The sequence below is a fragment of the Danio rerio genome, chromosome 17, assembly GCF_049306965.1.
Source record: "Danio rerio strain Tuebingen ecotype United States chromosome 17, GRCz12tu, whole genome shotgun sequence".
In the NCBI taxonomy this organism is placed as follows: Eukaryota; Metazoa; Chordata; class Actinopteri; order Cypriniformes; family Danionidae; genus Danio; species Danio rerio.
This window is the reverse complement of record NC_133192.1, coordinates 33085519-33104111: the sequence shown is the minus strand read 5'-3', so window position 1 is coordinate 33104111 and position 18593 is coordinate 33085519. Positions and strand designations below refer to the sequence as shown.

General features: G+C 36.5%; 1 protein-coding gene across 1 annotated transcript in view; it reads left to right on the top strand.

The window, feature by feature from the left end:
• The first annotated feature begins 307 nt into the window (after positions 1 to 307).
• The window catches only part of ltk (leukocyte receptor tyrosine kinase), a 227415-nt gene continuing 209129 nt past the window's right edge, over positions 308 to 18593 (top strand). Inside the window, exon 1 of the mRNA XM_073927390.1 lies at positions 308 to 425. The gene's annotated coding sequence lies outside the window, so the exon portion shown is untranslated. The remainder of the gene's footprint in view (positions 426 to 18593) is intronic.

Here is an 18593-nt window from a genome sequence, read left to right as displayed (position 1 = left end):
AAGTTACAGTTCCCCTTTTCCATGTGTTTATGTAAAACAAACATTGTGGAACAGTAATTGTTCAATTTCTTCAAGCTCAGGCCGTTCTGGTATGCTGTATACGTACAGGGCGCTTTTTGTTTCTGCTGTTCCTTCAGCTCCCTCCTCAACTTTCCGTTTAAATGTCATTAACGAATTCAATAAACATAAAGTAAAACGAGAAAGAACGGTGAAAGGCAGCGGTTGCCGGTTAGGCCCTTGTTTGCTCCTTCAGCAATGCTGACTTTTTGCTTGCCCGTGAAAGACAATGAAGCCTCCTGTGAGCGCCGCTAATGCTAGTCACACGGTTCAGCTGACATCTGCTCTGCATTATATCACAGGCAGGGGACACTGGCTTTCACTACGGCTCCCGTAGACAACACAACATCTCAACTGTATCGCCCACTGTGAGATCCTATTTATCCAAATTTGTTTTTGTCCAGACTCATTTGTCTCGTTTCAAACTTGATGCGACTACAAATTGCTGATGGAAACCGGACTCGGTTTACCGGTTTGTGTTAGAAGCAAAATGTCAGCTTGGAGTTTGCTAGGAGAGTTATTTTGGTAGGGCTTTGTAAAATTTGCTTTCATTAAAATTGTAAATATGATTTGAGGCACTAATGTGTAGTGCATTTGAACACAGACGCACATTTTCTCTGACTGACTTGTTTGTGTAATTATAGCCTGTTGGCTCTGCTGTGATGGTTTGGCATAGATACAAATGTATAAAATCACGTTACCTTGTACTACATGGGTTTTGTCTTCAAGGCATGTAAATAATGTTTGTGGCGGTGTTAGTCTTGTTTACTGTAGTGTATTTTAAGGGTATGACATTAGATAAATAGCCTAGGTTGTTAAAGAATGAAAACTGTGTATCCAGCAATTTGTTTAATTCGTTAATCTGATGAAAGTTTACAGTTGCAGTTTAGTAAATACACAAGAACTACATGTCAAGTAGGCTATTCTGTAAATATCTTGACAATGACAATGCTGCTTTATCCTCATGTATTTTATTTACTACAAGTAAACATTTAACTACGTACACACCAGTCATTAGAATGTAGACTGTCTGCGTAATATAACCTACTAATTATTTATTTTGATGGGCTCTAGACATTCCAAGTACAACTAACTTTGCAACTGCACTGTGCTATAGTTTAAAATTATGCAAAATGCTTTAAGGTAATGAGCAGCATGATTATTTTGCTAATTGTTGTTTAAATAATTTATGTAATTTAAAAAAAAATTGAAACTCTAATTTTAAACTTTAATGACCTATAGTTGGGTTATATGTTGGGGATTTTTAACCCTAGTAGTTTAACTGAGAGGTAAAATAGGTGTAGTGGGAGCCTTTCAGTTAACAATTTCATGACACACTGTCCTTAAATACACATACATACATTATTTTTGAAATAACGATATTCATTAATTCATTTTCCTTCAGCTTAGTCCCTTTATTCATAGTGGTCGCCACATCGGAATGAACCGTCAACTTATTCAGCATATGTTTTACACAGCCGATGCCTTTCCAACTGCAACCCAGTACTGGGAAACATCCAAACATACTCATTCACACACATACACTACGGCTAATTTAGTTTATTCAATTCACCTATACCACATGTCTTTGGACTGTGGGGGAAACCAGAGCTTCTGGAAGAAACCCACACGAACATGGTAAGAACGTGTAAACTCTACACAGAACTGGCCCAGTCGGGACTTCAACCAGCGACCAACCCCTGCCAACCACTGAGCCACCATGTTGCCCATAAATAACAATAAAATAGGTGTTATCATTCCAAACAGTTTTGTTAAGTTTTTGGTTGATCTTGAAGACACAACATGTACCTGCAATTCTAGAATAACTCATACGCTTACCCAGCACACATTACTGACTATAAGTAACTTGGAAAGTACAAGCTTATTTATTTAACCCTCACTTTAACTCTAAACCAGCAGTCTACTAATTCGACAATAGGAGTTATTTGACATGTAGTTGCTTCCAGCCTAAAGAATGTTTTAAGAGGACCATAAAAATACGGTGTATCCTTTCTGAGCGCAGGCTGTCTGCAATAGTGACGGCAGAAAATGAAAAACATGTATTGTAGGTATATTGCCAAGAGTTGCAGAAACTTGTTAACAATAAATAAACAGATCAAGATGACAAGAGAAACAGTGTTTATAAGCAGTTACAAACTCTCAAACCATCCAAAATGTTTCAAAGTCCAACTCTTCGTTTATTAAAGTACAGAATTACTTTCCTTACTTTGATTTTACATCTTATTAAACAAATGAGCTCAAATGAATGCCCGTGTCTCATGGTTAAATTAAATTCCTGGAATGTATGCCTGTGGATATTCATAATAGAATTATTTTCAGACTGATATGAAGCAAAAAATAATCACTGACTTATCATTTTTATTAGTTTATAGTATTTTTCTGCCACTTGGTAGTTAATCAAATTATGCGTTATTACTCCTCATGCGTAAATGCAAACACAAGGACCTTTTGTGTGCCTCTGACACTTTGAGGGTTTTTTTCAGCTAAAATATAAGATGTAAAAAAACAACAACATGATTTCTGTGTGATGCTAAGAGAGTCCAGATGTTTTGTATTAATGAAAGTGGATGATATTCGGTTTGTGCCCGTAGGCATCAATAAACGGCCATTCCTTAGTGTCTGCTTACACAAGCGTACAGTTTCCTCACTCAATCTTTTTATGACAGCTTTTCTTGGTTGCCACTTGGATGAACTTCTGTATAACGTTTTTTTTATTTTTTTTTAACCTCATTATTCAGACTGCATTTGTTTGTTGGCTCAGAAGTCTGTCTAAAAAGTCCTTTTTTTTCAGGGGCCTTAGAGACTAATCACTCAGTATTTAGCGTGGTGCTATTTTATTTCCATATGTGTTGTTCAGACACCTAAGAAATCTCCACAGAAAGCAGCTGAGGCAAACAGACCGTGTAATATGAAGGAGTCGAGAGCCCCTGCCTAAAGGGACTAAATTGGTGTCACCAGGTCATAATGTTATTAGCTGGGATAGTAATTCAGTGAGACTGATTATATTAGACACAGGACATGGTGCTCTGGCAATATCTCAAGGCCTTAACAATACCCACATTGAGCTCCAAGCATGTTGACCGCAGGCAGAAAACAAGAAAACGGGACAGACTTACAGGTTCTCAGAAACACTGCTATTGTAATTGACATTAAATCTGGATTTTTGCTTTGTTTTGTATTAAAGATGTCTTTGAAGTGCTGTATTGGCATATATGGTATAAAAAAAAATATATATATATATATATATATATATATATATATATATATATATATTAGAGGTGTGAACCTATACTGGTCTCTCGGTTCGGTTACGATTATCATGCCATCGATTCGGTTCAATTCGATATCTCGGTGCATCACGGTGCATTGACGATGCTTTCCATATATAGTGTTATATTTTAGGGGGGAGGCTATAACATGCTGTCTGTATAAACACACAGACACACAGCAACACACTGTCTCATATTCAAACACATTCACAAACATAGACAGCATCAAACAAACAAACAAACACCCACACGCACACACACAAACAAACACACTTCAGCCCTTGCAACAGGGAGAGCTCGCGTGAGCGGAGCAAAAAAACGAAAAAAATATAAGCACTTTTCCGACGGTCCCTTACAGAGAGCTCCTCTCAGCGCGAGCTCTGCCGGCTAAAGTAAACGCAGACTGCGAGGGCTTAAACGGAGCAGTGCTCGTAATGTCGAGCGAAAAAAAGAAAGACAGCTGTGAAACATAACCAGCTTTGTCTTTCTGTAGGAAACACACTTTAGATCTTTTTAGGGTAAGCTTTTTTTGAGTTATTGCCGTCTATAACTGAAAGTGCCAGGAAAATCGAAAACAAAACGAACTGAAGCGCGCTAATTTCTGGCGCCCCACTGGATATACAGCGCCCTAAGCATTTGCCTATGGTGCCTATGCCACGGGCCGGCCCTGAGTTGGCTGAGTGTTGTAAATAATGGCGCTCACCTCCCTCGCGACAGAGCGCGTAGGAGATAAATGACGTCACTACATAATGACCGGTTATGGTTATTACTGAATCGATACCGAATTGTCCGCGTCTGCATCGCGGTGCACCGAAGAAACAATTAATTTTGACACCCCTAATATATATATATATATATATATATATATATATATATATATATATATAACCGGCCAATTTATTAGGTACACCTTACTACTACTGGGTTGTACCCACTTTTGCCTTCAGGACAGTCTTAATCCTTCGTGGCATAGATTTAACAACGAACTGGAAATATTCCTCAGAGATTTTGGTCCATATTGACATGATAGCCTCATGCAGTTACAGCAGATTTTTCGGCTGCACATTCATGATGCGAATCTCGCATTTCACCACATCCCAAAGGAGCTCTATTGGATTGAGTTCTGGTGACTGTGGAGGCCATTTGAGTATGGTAGTCTCATTTTCATGTTCAATAAAGTGGCCGGTGAGTGTATATATAAAATTTTTTGCACTGTATAGATGCAATAAACTAATTAGTCTTGTTTATATTACAGAAAGACGCAATAAACTAATTAAAAGTGACAGGAAAGCCAATTATAATGTTACAAAATATTTCTATTCCAACAAATGCTATTTTTGATAAATCAGACACTTTTATTCTTTAAATAGTCATTAAGTTAATCAAACGTGACAGGTTAGATATTTATAGTTTCACATAAGTGCTATCTAAAGGAATAATCAGTTCTGAAAATATGAAAATGTGTTTATTTGGAATTTCAGCAAAAGATTCTTTGTTATTTTTAAAGCAAACACATATACATTGGATTTAAAAATAAAATGCATAAAACAAAAATATAAAGGTAATAATAATTACAAGAAAGAATAAAGAAATAACTAAATAAAAGAAAACACTGCAGAAATAATTTCAAACTCTCAAAGAAAACTAAACATGCTATTTAATATAAAAAGCAGAAAAACATAACATTATTTGAAGGTTCAAGGAAATAAATGAAAGGTGATAATTTAGTCAAATGACAATATTTTATTTAAGACATACTGTAGGTGTCAGTCAATTTTTGGAGGGCCGCAGCTCTGCACAGTTTTGCTCCAACGCTAATCAAATACAGCTTTTCTAAATAATCCAAGTGTTTTTTTTTTTTGTCTACCTTGATTATTTGGATCAGCTGTGTTTGATAGGGTTAGGGTTGGAGCAAAACTGTGCAGAGCTTCTGCCCTCCAGGAATTGACTTTGACACCTATGCTTTAAGATATACCTTATTCAGGCTGCCAACCACATTTTAAGGGTTGGACCAAAAGAATGAGGTTTGAAGTTATGAATATAGAATTTGGTTCAAAATTTTTGAAACAGAGGGAGTTTGTTCCAGAAATATTGCAATGGCTATTCAGACAAAACTGACATTCAAATTATAATCTTGACACGTTTTTGATTTATTTATTTATTTTTGCTTAATTACAGCTGATTATTAAATTGATAATAAGAAATACACTCACCGGCCACTATATAAGGTACACCTTACTAGTACTGGCCGGGTTGGATTCCCTTTTGTCTTCAGAACTGCCTTAATCATTTGTGGTGTAGGAGTGGCACCCAGTGTGATCTTCTGCTGCTGTAGCCAATCCTCCTCAGGCTTGGACGTGTTGTGCGTTTAGAGATGCTCTTCTGCATACCTCGGTTGTAACGAGTGGTTATTTGAGTTACTGTTGCCTTTCTATCAGCTCAAACCAGTTTGGTCATTCTCCTCTGGCATCAACAAGGCATTTGCGTCCACAGAACTGCCACTCACTGAATATTTTCTCTTTTTCAGACCATTCTCTGTAAATGCTAGAGATGGTTTTGCGTGAAACTCTCAGTAGATGAGAGACCAGCCCATCTGGCACTAACAACCATGCCACGTTCAAAGTCGCTTTAATCGCCTTTCTTCCCCATTCTGATGCTCGGTTTGGACTGTGGCAGATCTTCTTGATCTTGTCTACATGCCTAAATGCATTGAGTTGCTGCAATGTGATTGGCTGACTAGACATTTGCTTTAACAAACAGTTGGACAGGTGTACCTAACAAAGTGGCCGGTAAGTAATATTATTCTTGTGCACCAAGTTGGTATATTGCAATAATTTCTGAAGACTCATGGCACTGGACCCTAAAGTTCAGCTTCACAGGAAAAAAAGTCTAAAATCTGAGCAGAACAGTAATACTGTATATTTTATACTGTTTTTTTAAACTGTTTATAAACTATCCACTGCTCAAATAAATGCAGTGGTGAATTTTTCAAAAATTGCATTGATTCTTTTTAATGTTAAGTGTATTTTACTGGAAAACATGGTTTAATACACAGAAAAAGAACCCTGCCTGAAAAACACACTGACTGAGATTCAATCACGTACCCAAACCTGAAAACTAATGTGAAATATTGTGCAGCACAAACAAATTACAAGAAAAATATATGACTTCCAGATCTACCTCAAGAATGCACGCACACACACACACACCATCGCACATTTCCTGAGACGTGAAATGTGAAAGCATCAGACAGACAGAGACATTTCATTTAATGCAGTCAGTTTTGAATGGCCATCAATAGGAGAAAAAATTGACGTCTGCAATTCTCTCCCAGCAAATTTATATCAAAGTGGTTTGATAGCATTAGGAGTCTAAAAGGATTAGTTTTGTTTCCTGGTGAGATGAAATGGGCTGCAGAATGATGTTCATTATATTTTTACAGACACTGAAATTGTTTATCCATTTCTGTTTCTTTACACGATGCATTACAGTTTCACTGCTGCCATTCAATAATGTCTTTTTGTTTTGTACAACACTTAAAACTGAACTTTCTGTGCACAATCTTTAGAAGAGCTTCTGTTTGAAGGGTTGTTGATTTGTGACATGTCTGCGCAATTGTGAAATGATATAGCACTAAATTGTTGGTCTTTGTGTGTCTCTGCTTGCTGGGCTTTAGAAGAAAAAACATTAGTGAGAGTTTCTGTTTTGTGCTTCAGTTGATTGATTTATATGCTCGGTCAAAAAGAGAATTATGCCTGCTAAACCCATAGTCTTCCGATTATTCTCTCTCGAGATCTCAATTTTACTTTAGCTTCCATAAATCATGGGGCACATTGAGATGTTTTGGCAATGGTTCATAGGAGCTGCAGTTCATATGGAGAACAGCAGCCTTGCAGATGTATCGGCGCAGATCATAAACGCTCATGCGAGATTGCATTCTGCCCATGATTAAAAGTGCCCTCCTAAAGGCCGTTTGTTATGTAAGAGCAGATAAGTGACATTTCAGAGGGGAAACTTAAAGCAAAGGCCTGCTGGGAGCAGATCATGGACTCACTGCTTTTAAACATCACTAGTGGGGAAACCAATGGATGCAAAGGTCTCTGTTTGGGTTGTGCTAATATATACTGACACTGTTTTGAAACACTTGCCAGTCCTTTTATATGGTGTAGATTCATTCACACAGGATGTGTTTAGATTCAGTAGTTTGTTTTATTCATGTTTCCTTTGGTGATGACTGTGAAACAACTGCTCTGTTTAGAGTTTACAGTCTGTGGTTACAATGTGCACACTGTTCGCGTGATTAAGTAAGAAAATATGAGCAAAATCACCTGTTTTGTCATCACTTTAGACATTACACTAGAGAATCATTCAAATACTAGCTCTAAGGTGACGTTTGTGAAGTATCAAGTTTCTGCTGTTTTGACCGTCAGCTGCAGATGTAAATTAATGGCGGAAGAAAGTAGTTCCTCATACAAAAGAGCTTTTAGACTCTCTGTGTTTGATTTTTTTTTTTTATATACACAATTATGTTGTCAAACTGTTGTATAAATGCAATACCACACTCAAAGCAGTGCAATATGGCTGTATAATGTCACTGGTGGGACACTAAGCCACTCATGTACGTGAATATATGAGCAATGTCACACAAGTAATACGATATGACACTAAGGCAACACACGCCTCCACCAGTGCCGATATACAGCCATATCACACTGCTACTCATGTGAAATTGCTCATATATACACACACACACACACACACACACACACACACACACACACACACACACACACACACACATATATATATACACATATATACACATATATACATATATAATTTTTATTTTATTCCTGTTATTTTAAAAATTATTTAGCATTATACTTTTTAAATGCTTTGATTTGATTTATTAAATAAATTACAGAAATTTCATTCAAATTGATTAAAGTAACTATAAAGACATTTATAATGTCATAAAAGATTTCTATTTCAGGTAAATGCTGTTCTTTAGAACTTTCTATTCATGAAATAAACTTGAAAATCTGCTCAGCTGTTTTATACACAATAATAATAATAATCCTTGATGGTGTACTATCCAAAATTGCTGAAACACCCAAGACTCATGTTTGAGGAAAAAAAGCTTTGTATCACGTTTTTAAAAATAATTAGGTTTTTGGATTTTCACAATAATAAAGAAACAACAATCCATTTTCAAAAGACACACAAAGAAAGGTATCAACACAAAAACTATATATATATATATATATATATATATACACATACAATTAAAGCCAGAATTTTTCAGACAGTCACACAGTTTATTTTTTTTCCCCAATTTCTGTTTACGCAGAGTAGATTTTTTTCAGTACAGTAAATAATATTTGACTAGATATTTTTCAAGACACTTCTATACAGCTTAAAGTGACATTTAAATCCTTAAATAGGTTAATTAGGTGAACTAGGCAGGTTAGGGTAATTAGGCAAGTTACTGTATTACGATGGTTTGCTCTGTAGACTATCAAAAAAATATAGCTTAAAGGGGCTAATAATATTGTCCTTAAAAAAAATGCTTTTATTCTAGCCAAAATAAAACAAATAAGACTTTCTCCAGAAGAAAAAATACTATCAGACATACTGTGAAAATTTCCTTGCTCTGTTAAACATCATTTGGATTTAAATATTAAAAAAGAAAAAAAATCCTGGGGGGCTAATAATTCTATATATAACAGGACTACCCCAAATAAAAACAGAAAAAGGGCTAAAAAATTGCTTATTTTTCAGATAATAATATTGTTACAATATTCCTTTTAGCATGATAGGACAAATATTAGGTTAGAAATAATCCAAATATGGAGTCCAAACTTTGAAAAAATGTTTTTTGGGGTAAAACATGGGTCTTGTGCCAACCCTTAAGTGATGGGATTTATAACTAATCCAATAAAGTAAAATATTTTTTCTGGCGGCAAGGTTAATAAGTTATACAGTTTCTTATTAGCTGATGAAAAAGTACGTCCATTAGGTATACCCTGTTAAAGATACATGTTAAAGATCTTTTCCATTTCCCCCAGCACCAAAGAGCAAAACCTTTACATTAAAGTACCCACATCAGTTTTACATTTTAAACGAAAAGGCGAATTAGAAGGGATAAATAGATGTCTGCGAAGATATGGATTCTGTGTATTATATTTTATTTCTTGTACATGTATGAACAGATATTTCTTAACATTAGCCCAAATATTATACCATGTTTCACTAACTAACTCTACCTGCTATTTACTTTTAATTCTTTGTATATCAGAAGATATACAAGGGATTGAATTTACAGACCCATAAAATCGACCATAAAATTGATCCACAGACATCTTTCCTGATGATAAAAATAATATGCTCTCAATAGAAGACATGCGCTGTTAGATTGAATTGAAGAAATTGAAGAAAACTTAAGAAATCTTTTCTGACTAATTGGTATTTCTGAGCTAATTCCATAAAAGACATTAATTTGTTCTCTGAAAACATGTCCCCAAGCCTGACAATTCCCGAATTGCAGCAGCGTTTAAAACCATCATTCAGAATTCCAGGGGTAAAATCAGGATAATCTAGAATTGGGGTGAATAAAGAAGTCAACTTAGATCTTCCATTGTATCACATTTTAACTGTTCTGTGTAAATCGAACAAGTAAAGGAGAAGTTTAAAAGTCTTCATTAGCTAACATTTTCAAACATCTTTATTTCTTCTGTAAAACACACTCACAAAAAAAAAAAAAAAAAAAAAAAAACGATTAGTTTTTGTCAGTACAGTAAAAAGGCAAAACCAGATTGTACCTCATTGGCGTTTGATGCATTATTTGTCAAATAAACTGTTAAATTGAATTCTTTCCACACATAAAGCTCTCATATGGTTTAAGAGAGTTGAAATATGACACACGGACGAGCTTTATGGTGCTTTTTCACAGCCTCACAGCTCCAGTTCCTTCTCACTTTTATTACACTGAGCTGTCAGCATATCTTTCAGTATTCACCTTCCCTCTTCCATGGGACGAAATGATCTAGAACAATTTGAGGGTGAGTAATAAAAGAGACAATATTCCTTTGGCATTTGTTTTTCAGATCACATGCAAACTCTATTTGACTTATTTAGGTTGTGCTTTGTGTGAGTCATACCAATGGTAAGGCATTTGACCACCAAATGCATAGCTATGTGCGTCATTAGCTTTTGAAGACTCCCCCAATAAGGTGAACTCTCCAGTTCACGTCAACAGCAGCCCAGCATGGAGCCGGCATCATCAATAGATCTTACATTAATTGTTAAATTACGTCTCGTACTTTTGATGTCAGATGACACACACCCATACCGTTTGAACATCACTAATGTATTGAATCGTCAGTAATGATCTAGAGACCTTACCAGGGCACGGAGCGAGCTTGAATCCAAATGTGCTGCAGCTTCGCCTTTTCTCTCTGTAGTTTGTGGTGTTTTCATTATTTATCAAGTAGCTAACGAGTATGATGCTTTTTAAGTCTGTTCTACAAAGACAGCTCGGGGCCTTTGGTACGGCTCAAAAGAAACCCTGGGAAAACCGTGCCAGAGCGATAGATCATCATTTAACTTTCACACGGTTTAATTGTAGAAAATGCAGTTCACGTGGACCTCATTGAGTACACAAAGATCCATTGGCAAGCCTTAAAACGGATGGTTTTGCAAGACAGAAGCATCTCGTTCAGTACTGACTATGCACGACGGGTGGAGGTTGAGCTTATTCATTTTTTATGGCAACCTGTCATTGTTAACCTATCAAGAAATCCTTTACGCAGCTCCAGAAAAACTTCAGATAGTCTTTAGATTCACTTTTTTTTTTTACCAAATAGAGATTTTGTCAGTGTTTCCACACCTCTGTACATTTCTTTTTAAAAAGGATGCTTAAAGCTTATTTGTTTACCTCGCCTTACTATTTATTATGCAAAATGTACATCATTTGTGTTTTATCGCAATTGCAAAAACACGTTGTTGTGTGTTATTGCTTTGAATGTCTCTATCTCTGCTTAGGCAGGTAAAAATGTTCAGTTGTTTGTGGAATTGCTCATTTGAACATTATAGGGGTGGTCCACTACGATGTCATATTTTAAACTTTAGTTGTTGTGTAATGTAGCTGTGCGAATGCTTCTCAAAGTAATAGACTAATTTCACACGGCCGCCATTTTTAAAAGCGAAATCAAGGCTGCGGTGACAAGAAACCCGGAAGTATCATTGGGAGTTACATAGGAACGTTGTGTACCTGGCTGTATATCTTATCAGTGAAGAGAAAGTGACACAAATGTATAATTTCAACACATTCCCAGTGACCCGAAGGTCTGTTCTGAAGGATTGGTAAAAATAAAAAGGGATATTAGAGCTCATTATTAGCTAAGTTAAGGCAAATGGCACTAGTTAGCTAACGTTTTCTTTCTCAAACACACGTTATAGATGCCATTTATCAAACTCGAGTTAATGAACTGATTCTTTCAGTATATTAGTATTGTCATGATACTGAATTAAAAGAAAAACCGTCAATTTTCCGCTAACATTTAAGCACTGTTGATGGCTTTCTTAAAAACAGCGCTGATTAGCCATTGTGTTCACATGCTCAACAGAAATGTTTGTGAAAGGCCGAGAAGGTCATCAGTTCACCCTATGCTGTTTACCGAGTTCACACACAGACGAGCAATCTGCTTGATGACTCAACTGATCTTCACGGCTGCTTTGCACTCCAGTCTCTGTGTATCTGTGTTTACACTGGGTGAAGAGCGGAAAACTGAGTGCAAACACAGATACACGGAGACTGGAGCGAGAAGCAGCCATGAAGATTAGTCGAGTCATCTGCGCTTAGCGGCGCTTCAATGTCAGCGGAAATGGACGGTTTTAAAACTTCAGTTACGGGATAACACTATTACAGACAACACGAGGATGTGCTACAGAAGACTGCAGTGTTTCATCACTCTCCGGGTTACATAGGCTGAAGCAGGAAAGCGTTCACACTGTATTTAAATGGAGCCATGAATCCAAGGACATTTGAACGTAGATTTGATGTTGTTTGTTGCTAAATTGCTTTTAATTGTTTGAATTAAACTTCACTGAATGATATTAAAGTGACGTTTACACCATTTCTGCATTTTGAAATCTCGGCAACAGCTGGAGGTTTGTAGTGCACAGCATGTTACTGCAATGTTTACAGTGCTGCTGGTCCTATACTTCCAGGTTTCTTCACACGGCAGCCTCGCTTTGATTCTTTAAAATGGCGGCCCCGTGAAATAAGCGTACACGCCAAAGTGGAATGCAAAGGGAGACATTAGCTTTTACAAAGTTAGCTTAGCAAAGCTGACAGCGAACAAAATCTAGGGACTACAAAAAAAAATACATACGGACTAGTAAGATCACAAGGTCTTCCGTTTACATGAATTCAATATGCGCACACACCCTGCACAGTGAAGGGGCATGGCCAGAGGCAAGTGAAAGCTAAAATGCTATCCACACACTAATATTTCCACACAGCTTGTTCTATTTCTGTATTTGGGCTTCCAAAGGACACAGATCAAAGAAAGAAGTACTTACAGTTTAATTTTAATTATGTTCTAAAGAATTATTAAAAAAAGATATAGCTCTAGCATTTGACAAAGGAGAACTTCCAGAATCTCTCGCAGTTCAATGCTGATTTCAGCTAAAAACTCCTTTAACTGACAATGCTGTGGAATGTGAGCCACAACCTGTAAGCATTTTTATTTGTTAAAATTGATCAACTACAGGCACAGTTTCTAGTGTTAACGGTATGTTGTCGCGAGGACATAAACAAGTATGTAAACAATGGGAAATGCTGTTTGGCACTGCTAACAATTTAGCTACAAATTCATATTTATCAGTCAAACTGCTGTAAACACCCACAATCTACAGCAGCGCATGCAGTGTTTCTCTATGTGATTGCTTTCCCTGTGTTCTACATCTTAAATAACAAACTCGCAAAAGATATGTGAACATTTCATATTACTTACACATGCTCATTACAAATATATGTGAAAGACACTTGTCAGATTTTATTTTAGAGAGCAGGCGTGAGCTGTGTGCTTTTCATTTCTGTCAGATTCAAGCAGCTAACTCTGCTAACAGCTGTTCTGACTGGACTGTTTACACAACACTAAAGCGGGTGTTTGTAGGGGGGTTGACCTGGAGCCAATCCACGAATCACAGCACATTATGTTAGTTGACCAATCAGAGCCTTTTGAGGGCGGGTCTTTCAAAGGAATTAGGAAATATGACAGTCGTTTTCATGTTAGTGGAGTAGTTGTATATAATCAAAGTAGGATATGAAAAAATAACGTGATTTTCTACAAGTGAAGCATGAGCACATATTGCTTTGCATCTTTTAAACACAACCAATCCTTAAAAATACATTGTGGACCACCCCTTTAGGATGATGGATGTAAGGTACTGTATCAGAGAAATGTTTGTAAGACTGTACTTATAAACTTAATCTCATGAACAGCATATAGATTCCAGGGATCATTTCCAGAAAATGTCCAGGCTGAGAGGGCTATTAGTTGAGAACACTTATGGTTTATTTCTGCTGAAAACCTATTTTTTTATTTTTTTTTTTGAAGACCATGTTTCATATGGTTCATATTTCCTCCTTGCCTGTTTTATCTATACACCCTGGAACACCGTTAGCCCTTTAAGCTCCTTTAGGTGGGAACTGTAGGTGGATACTTCTTACGGGACTATATTTTTTAGGGAGTTATGTGTGTTTCACAGACATTGCATTTTTGATCCTGTCTTAAAACTGAAAATCACTATGTTTTCTGCCATAACCACTATAAAACTTCCACAGAAAATTACCTACTTTTATTTTGGGCCAAGAAAGATTTGGGCAAATTCCTCTTGGAAATCTAATGCCGTCCAAATCCCATCTGTGATTGAGGAAAATATGTTTTACAACAAGTTTTGCCAAATGTGAACTATACTGTAAACTATGCAATCTATGACCCCCAAAATAACAATATCAATAACTTGCAACCGCCACTATCCTTAGTTGTGATTATAAACATACTAACTTATCCACCAATAGGCTTATTTAGACATGAGTATTTTGACAACACACACAAATAAATACAACAGTCTAACAATCACGGAATTTATAATAGATCCTTTATTAATTAGTTTAATTTCAACATTAAATCACCAACATTAGGTAGGTGGTCACACTTAAGTCTAAGCTTGATTTAACTTTAGAGTTCATCCTCCATGTTCAGTCGTGATCTGTATTTATTTTTAACATACAGGAAAAGATGCGGGAAAACTGACATGGTGGCATAAAATCGATCTGCTGCAACTGACGCTAGTGTATTATTAATCTAACTTAGTCTAAAAGGCTGATAGTGTTTTTTCCATGTTGTTTATTTTTATATTAGATGCTTTTTTTACTTTTGTTAGTTATGGGTAAAATATGGTAATTCTATCAGTTTAATAAAATGCATTAATTGTTTTAGCAATTCTGACCACCATTTCTGGAACCACTGCTGTAGACCTCTTAATGCATTTTTCGCTTGATGCATGCCATTCATTTTAGATGTCAGTTTATTTGTTTCATGGCAAAGAAATAACAAATAATAATAATTGTAGTTAAAAAAATTAAAGGCCAGATCACATGACCTGCTACTGTAATGCTCAGTGCACACAATGTGTTCATTACATGTTTACCCTTTCAAAAACCACACATGACTTTACTACAAATAAATCAAATACAGTTACAGAGATATTGTCAAAACATACTTAGCATGTGTTATTCATGCCAGGCCAGTAAATATAGATTTCGCTGCCATTTCAAAGCCATTGCTGTTTTGATTGTCTAGAACTCATGCATGTCTATATGCTGAACATAATTTTTTATTTAAATTTTTTGTAAGTGGCGCGGAGATAACATTGGTATCTTTGAATAAAATGTTAACATTCACACCCTTGCAGCATTCATGTTTGCATTTTCAGGCCCTAAAACATAATTGTTGTGTATAGCTAAAACACATAAACGTATTTGGTTTCTATTTGAAAATAGTTTTGTGTAAATGTGTTTGCGTTCACCCCAATTAATTCCAAAATGATCGGCTGTTAAATCTCAGAGTTTTCCTGCTTTCTAATTTAGATTTGTCTGTATGTGCTCCAATAATGCAACGACCCATCAAGTTCACCGTAGTACATGACCAATCATTTAGAGCAAATTCATTTAACCAGATAACTGTTTATTTCTGCTGTTCTGAGTAAAACCTTTTTGTAGACCATAATTGTTCAACTCATGCTTCCTTTTTTCTCAGTTTTATCCATATACATGGAAACCCTTTTAGTTCTTTTAATTGGTAACAAAGCCTGCCGAATAATGTAATGGCAATGTAAATATAATGGTTTTCTCTTTCAAAGATTCAGCTTACATCTACACAGCAATTAAAAGTAATTCATTAATTTTCTTTTCAGCTTAGTCCCTTAATTAGTCTGGGGTCGCCACAGCTGAATGAACCGTTATCCAGCTTATCCAGAATAGGTTTTATGCGGTGGATGCACTTTCAGCTGTAACCCATCACTGGGAAACACCCATACACTTCTAGTCACACACATACACTATGGACAATTTAGTCTACCCAATTCACCTATAGTGCATGTCTTTAGACTTGCGGGGGAAACCGGAGCACCTGGAGGAAACCCACGCGAACATGCAAACTCCACACAAAAATGCTTCTTGCTGTGAGAAGACAGCTCTATCCACTGCGCCATCGCGCTGACCAGCAATAGAAATACACTACATATAGGGCCCTATCATACACCAGGCGCAAAATGGTGCAAGTCGTGTTTCCCCGCCATGTTGCTATTATCAGGTCAACGCAACCTTAATTTTCTGTTTTCCGCTACATTGTTTAAATAGCAAATCCATTTGCGCCACTTTGTGGACTCTAGTGCTTCAGTCTAGAAAAGAGTTGTGTTAAGATGTTGTGCACCTCGCTTACACATTGCTTATTACACATAGGATGTACAGCAATACAGAATTGTCTTTACAAATGAAAAAGTATTAAAGGATTCAAAATATTATTTTCTACATAAATATAAAAACCACTGCCTTTGTAGCTCTATAGTGACAGACGTTAGAGGCCATAGTCTTTAGCCTCCTTGGTAGAGCAACCGACTCCCATGCGAAAAGTCGCCGGTTGGATACCAGCTGGTAGTGGGTTGGGTGGCGTAGGATCGGCTGGGTTACACCTTCATGCCTTCTTCATCCCTGGGTCTTTTTCAGTCTATTCATGACAACTTTCTTTAGTATAAAGTTATTAGCAGTATTATTTATTATATGTATATTTATATTTGTTTTATTAAAACAAGCTTAGATTTGCCCACCTGACAGGTTTTTTACAATTTGGCGCATAGCATGTGTATTTGGAAATAACTTTTTTGACTACACTTCGTTATTACTGTTCATTTATTTGTTTGCTGGAAATTAGAACTGAATGTAGAATTAATTTTGAAACAAATCTTTGCGCTTAACAAACTAAATTAATTATGTAGGCTACTGCATGTCTGTGCGTACAACATGTTTCCTTGTCCACAAAAGAAAGTAAAAATAAATGCCGATTGGAGGAGGCTCTTTCTTATCCTCTCGCTGCAGTTGCTGTTTAACTTTTTTCTCACTAGTAAAGGGTTCTGTTTTTTCACTTACAAATTCTGCCATGTAAATAGCAAATGCGCCATGGTGTGACGCGAATTGTTCCACTCTCAAAGGGAATGAAAGATGAGGCTCTGAGTGGTTTATTCTCAAAACACACCCATAACTCATTAAGAGGATAAGCTCAACCCTGTTAGACCATGTGCCATGTATTTTTCCGTCCTTAAAATACCAAAAGTGGATTCGGACATGCCCTCAATGCTTTTGCACCCAGCACTTTGCACTTAGATCGTTAAAAAAAGTTTATTTTTTAGCAACATTGCCTTGACTAAATATTCTGCATTACATATTGCAGACCAATAGGTGGTGATGGCGCTTTGTAAAGAAATAATATATACATACGCACATGCTTCATTCACTATTGTTGTTTTGCTTGTCAAGTACTCAAATACTACTACATGTTTGCGATCTGTATATATGCACATAACATCACTGTTTATATCACATAAAATTTTTATAGTTGGCATTGAATTAAAATAGTATCATTTTCAAAAATGTAAGCTTTAAACCTGTTTTCAAAAGTTTGGATTTCACTCTACCAAGCACTGTTGTTGAGTGAATGAACAGCCAAAACACAAGGTCTGAAAACGCCTACCACTCAATAGGTTCTGCATTTGAATTTAAATGTACTACTCGACTGTTATTCATCCCATACAGTATAAATGTGAGTAGTATGAATGGAAATTTTTGGCATGATCATGTGACCTACCCACATCCGTTGCATTGATTTACTCTCATTCACTCGCATCCAATGTGCACTTCAGAATCTCACCAGATGTAGTAGGTTATTTAGGTTCTTCTCGCATACTGTTTTTCGAATTTGAACATACTACTCGTCTCGCATACTGTTCTTAGCGTTTGGAAGTATGGAATTTCAGTAAACTCTGTTTTTATTTGTTAAAAGTCATGTGAAGTGCTTAAATGTGCATTTTTTATTCAATGTTTAACGTACTGTCAACTAAAAAATGAGGAGAGTAGCTCTTTCCATTGAAAAATATCACAGCTCTGCCAGTGAGAGTGGTTGGGATCAAGCGCATCAAATGAAAAACAAATGTGAAGCGTTTTGAAGGGGGCGGAACATGCCAGATGGTAGAGAGCATTTGATTGGTCAAGATTTTATGAGAAACTGAAGTGTGAGGTGACGTGAAAAAAAAAGGATTGTTGATCCATTTAGATGAAGGTGACAAACTGCAAGCTTCGGATGTTTATCTAATTCACTCATTTTGTTTTTGGCTCAGTCCCTTTATCATTCTGGTCGCCACAGCGAAATGAACCACTAACTTATCCAGCATATGTTTTACACAGTGGATACCGTTCCAGCTGCAACCCAACACTGAGAAACATCCATTCACACACACACACACACACACACACTATGGACAATTTAATTTACCCAATTCACCTATAGTGGATGCTTTTGGACTTGTGTGGGAAACTGGAGCACCCGGAGAACATGCAAATTACACACAAAAATGCCAACTGACCCAGCTGAGGGTCAAACCAATGACCTTCTTGCTGGTAGG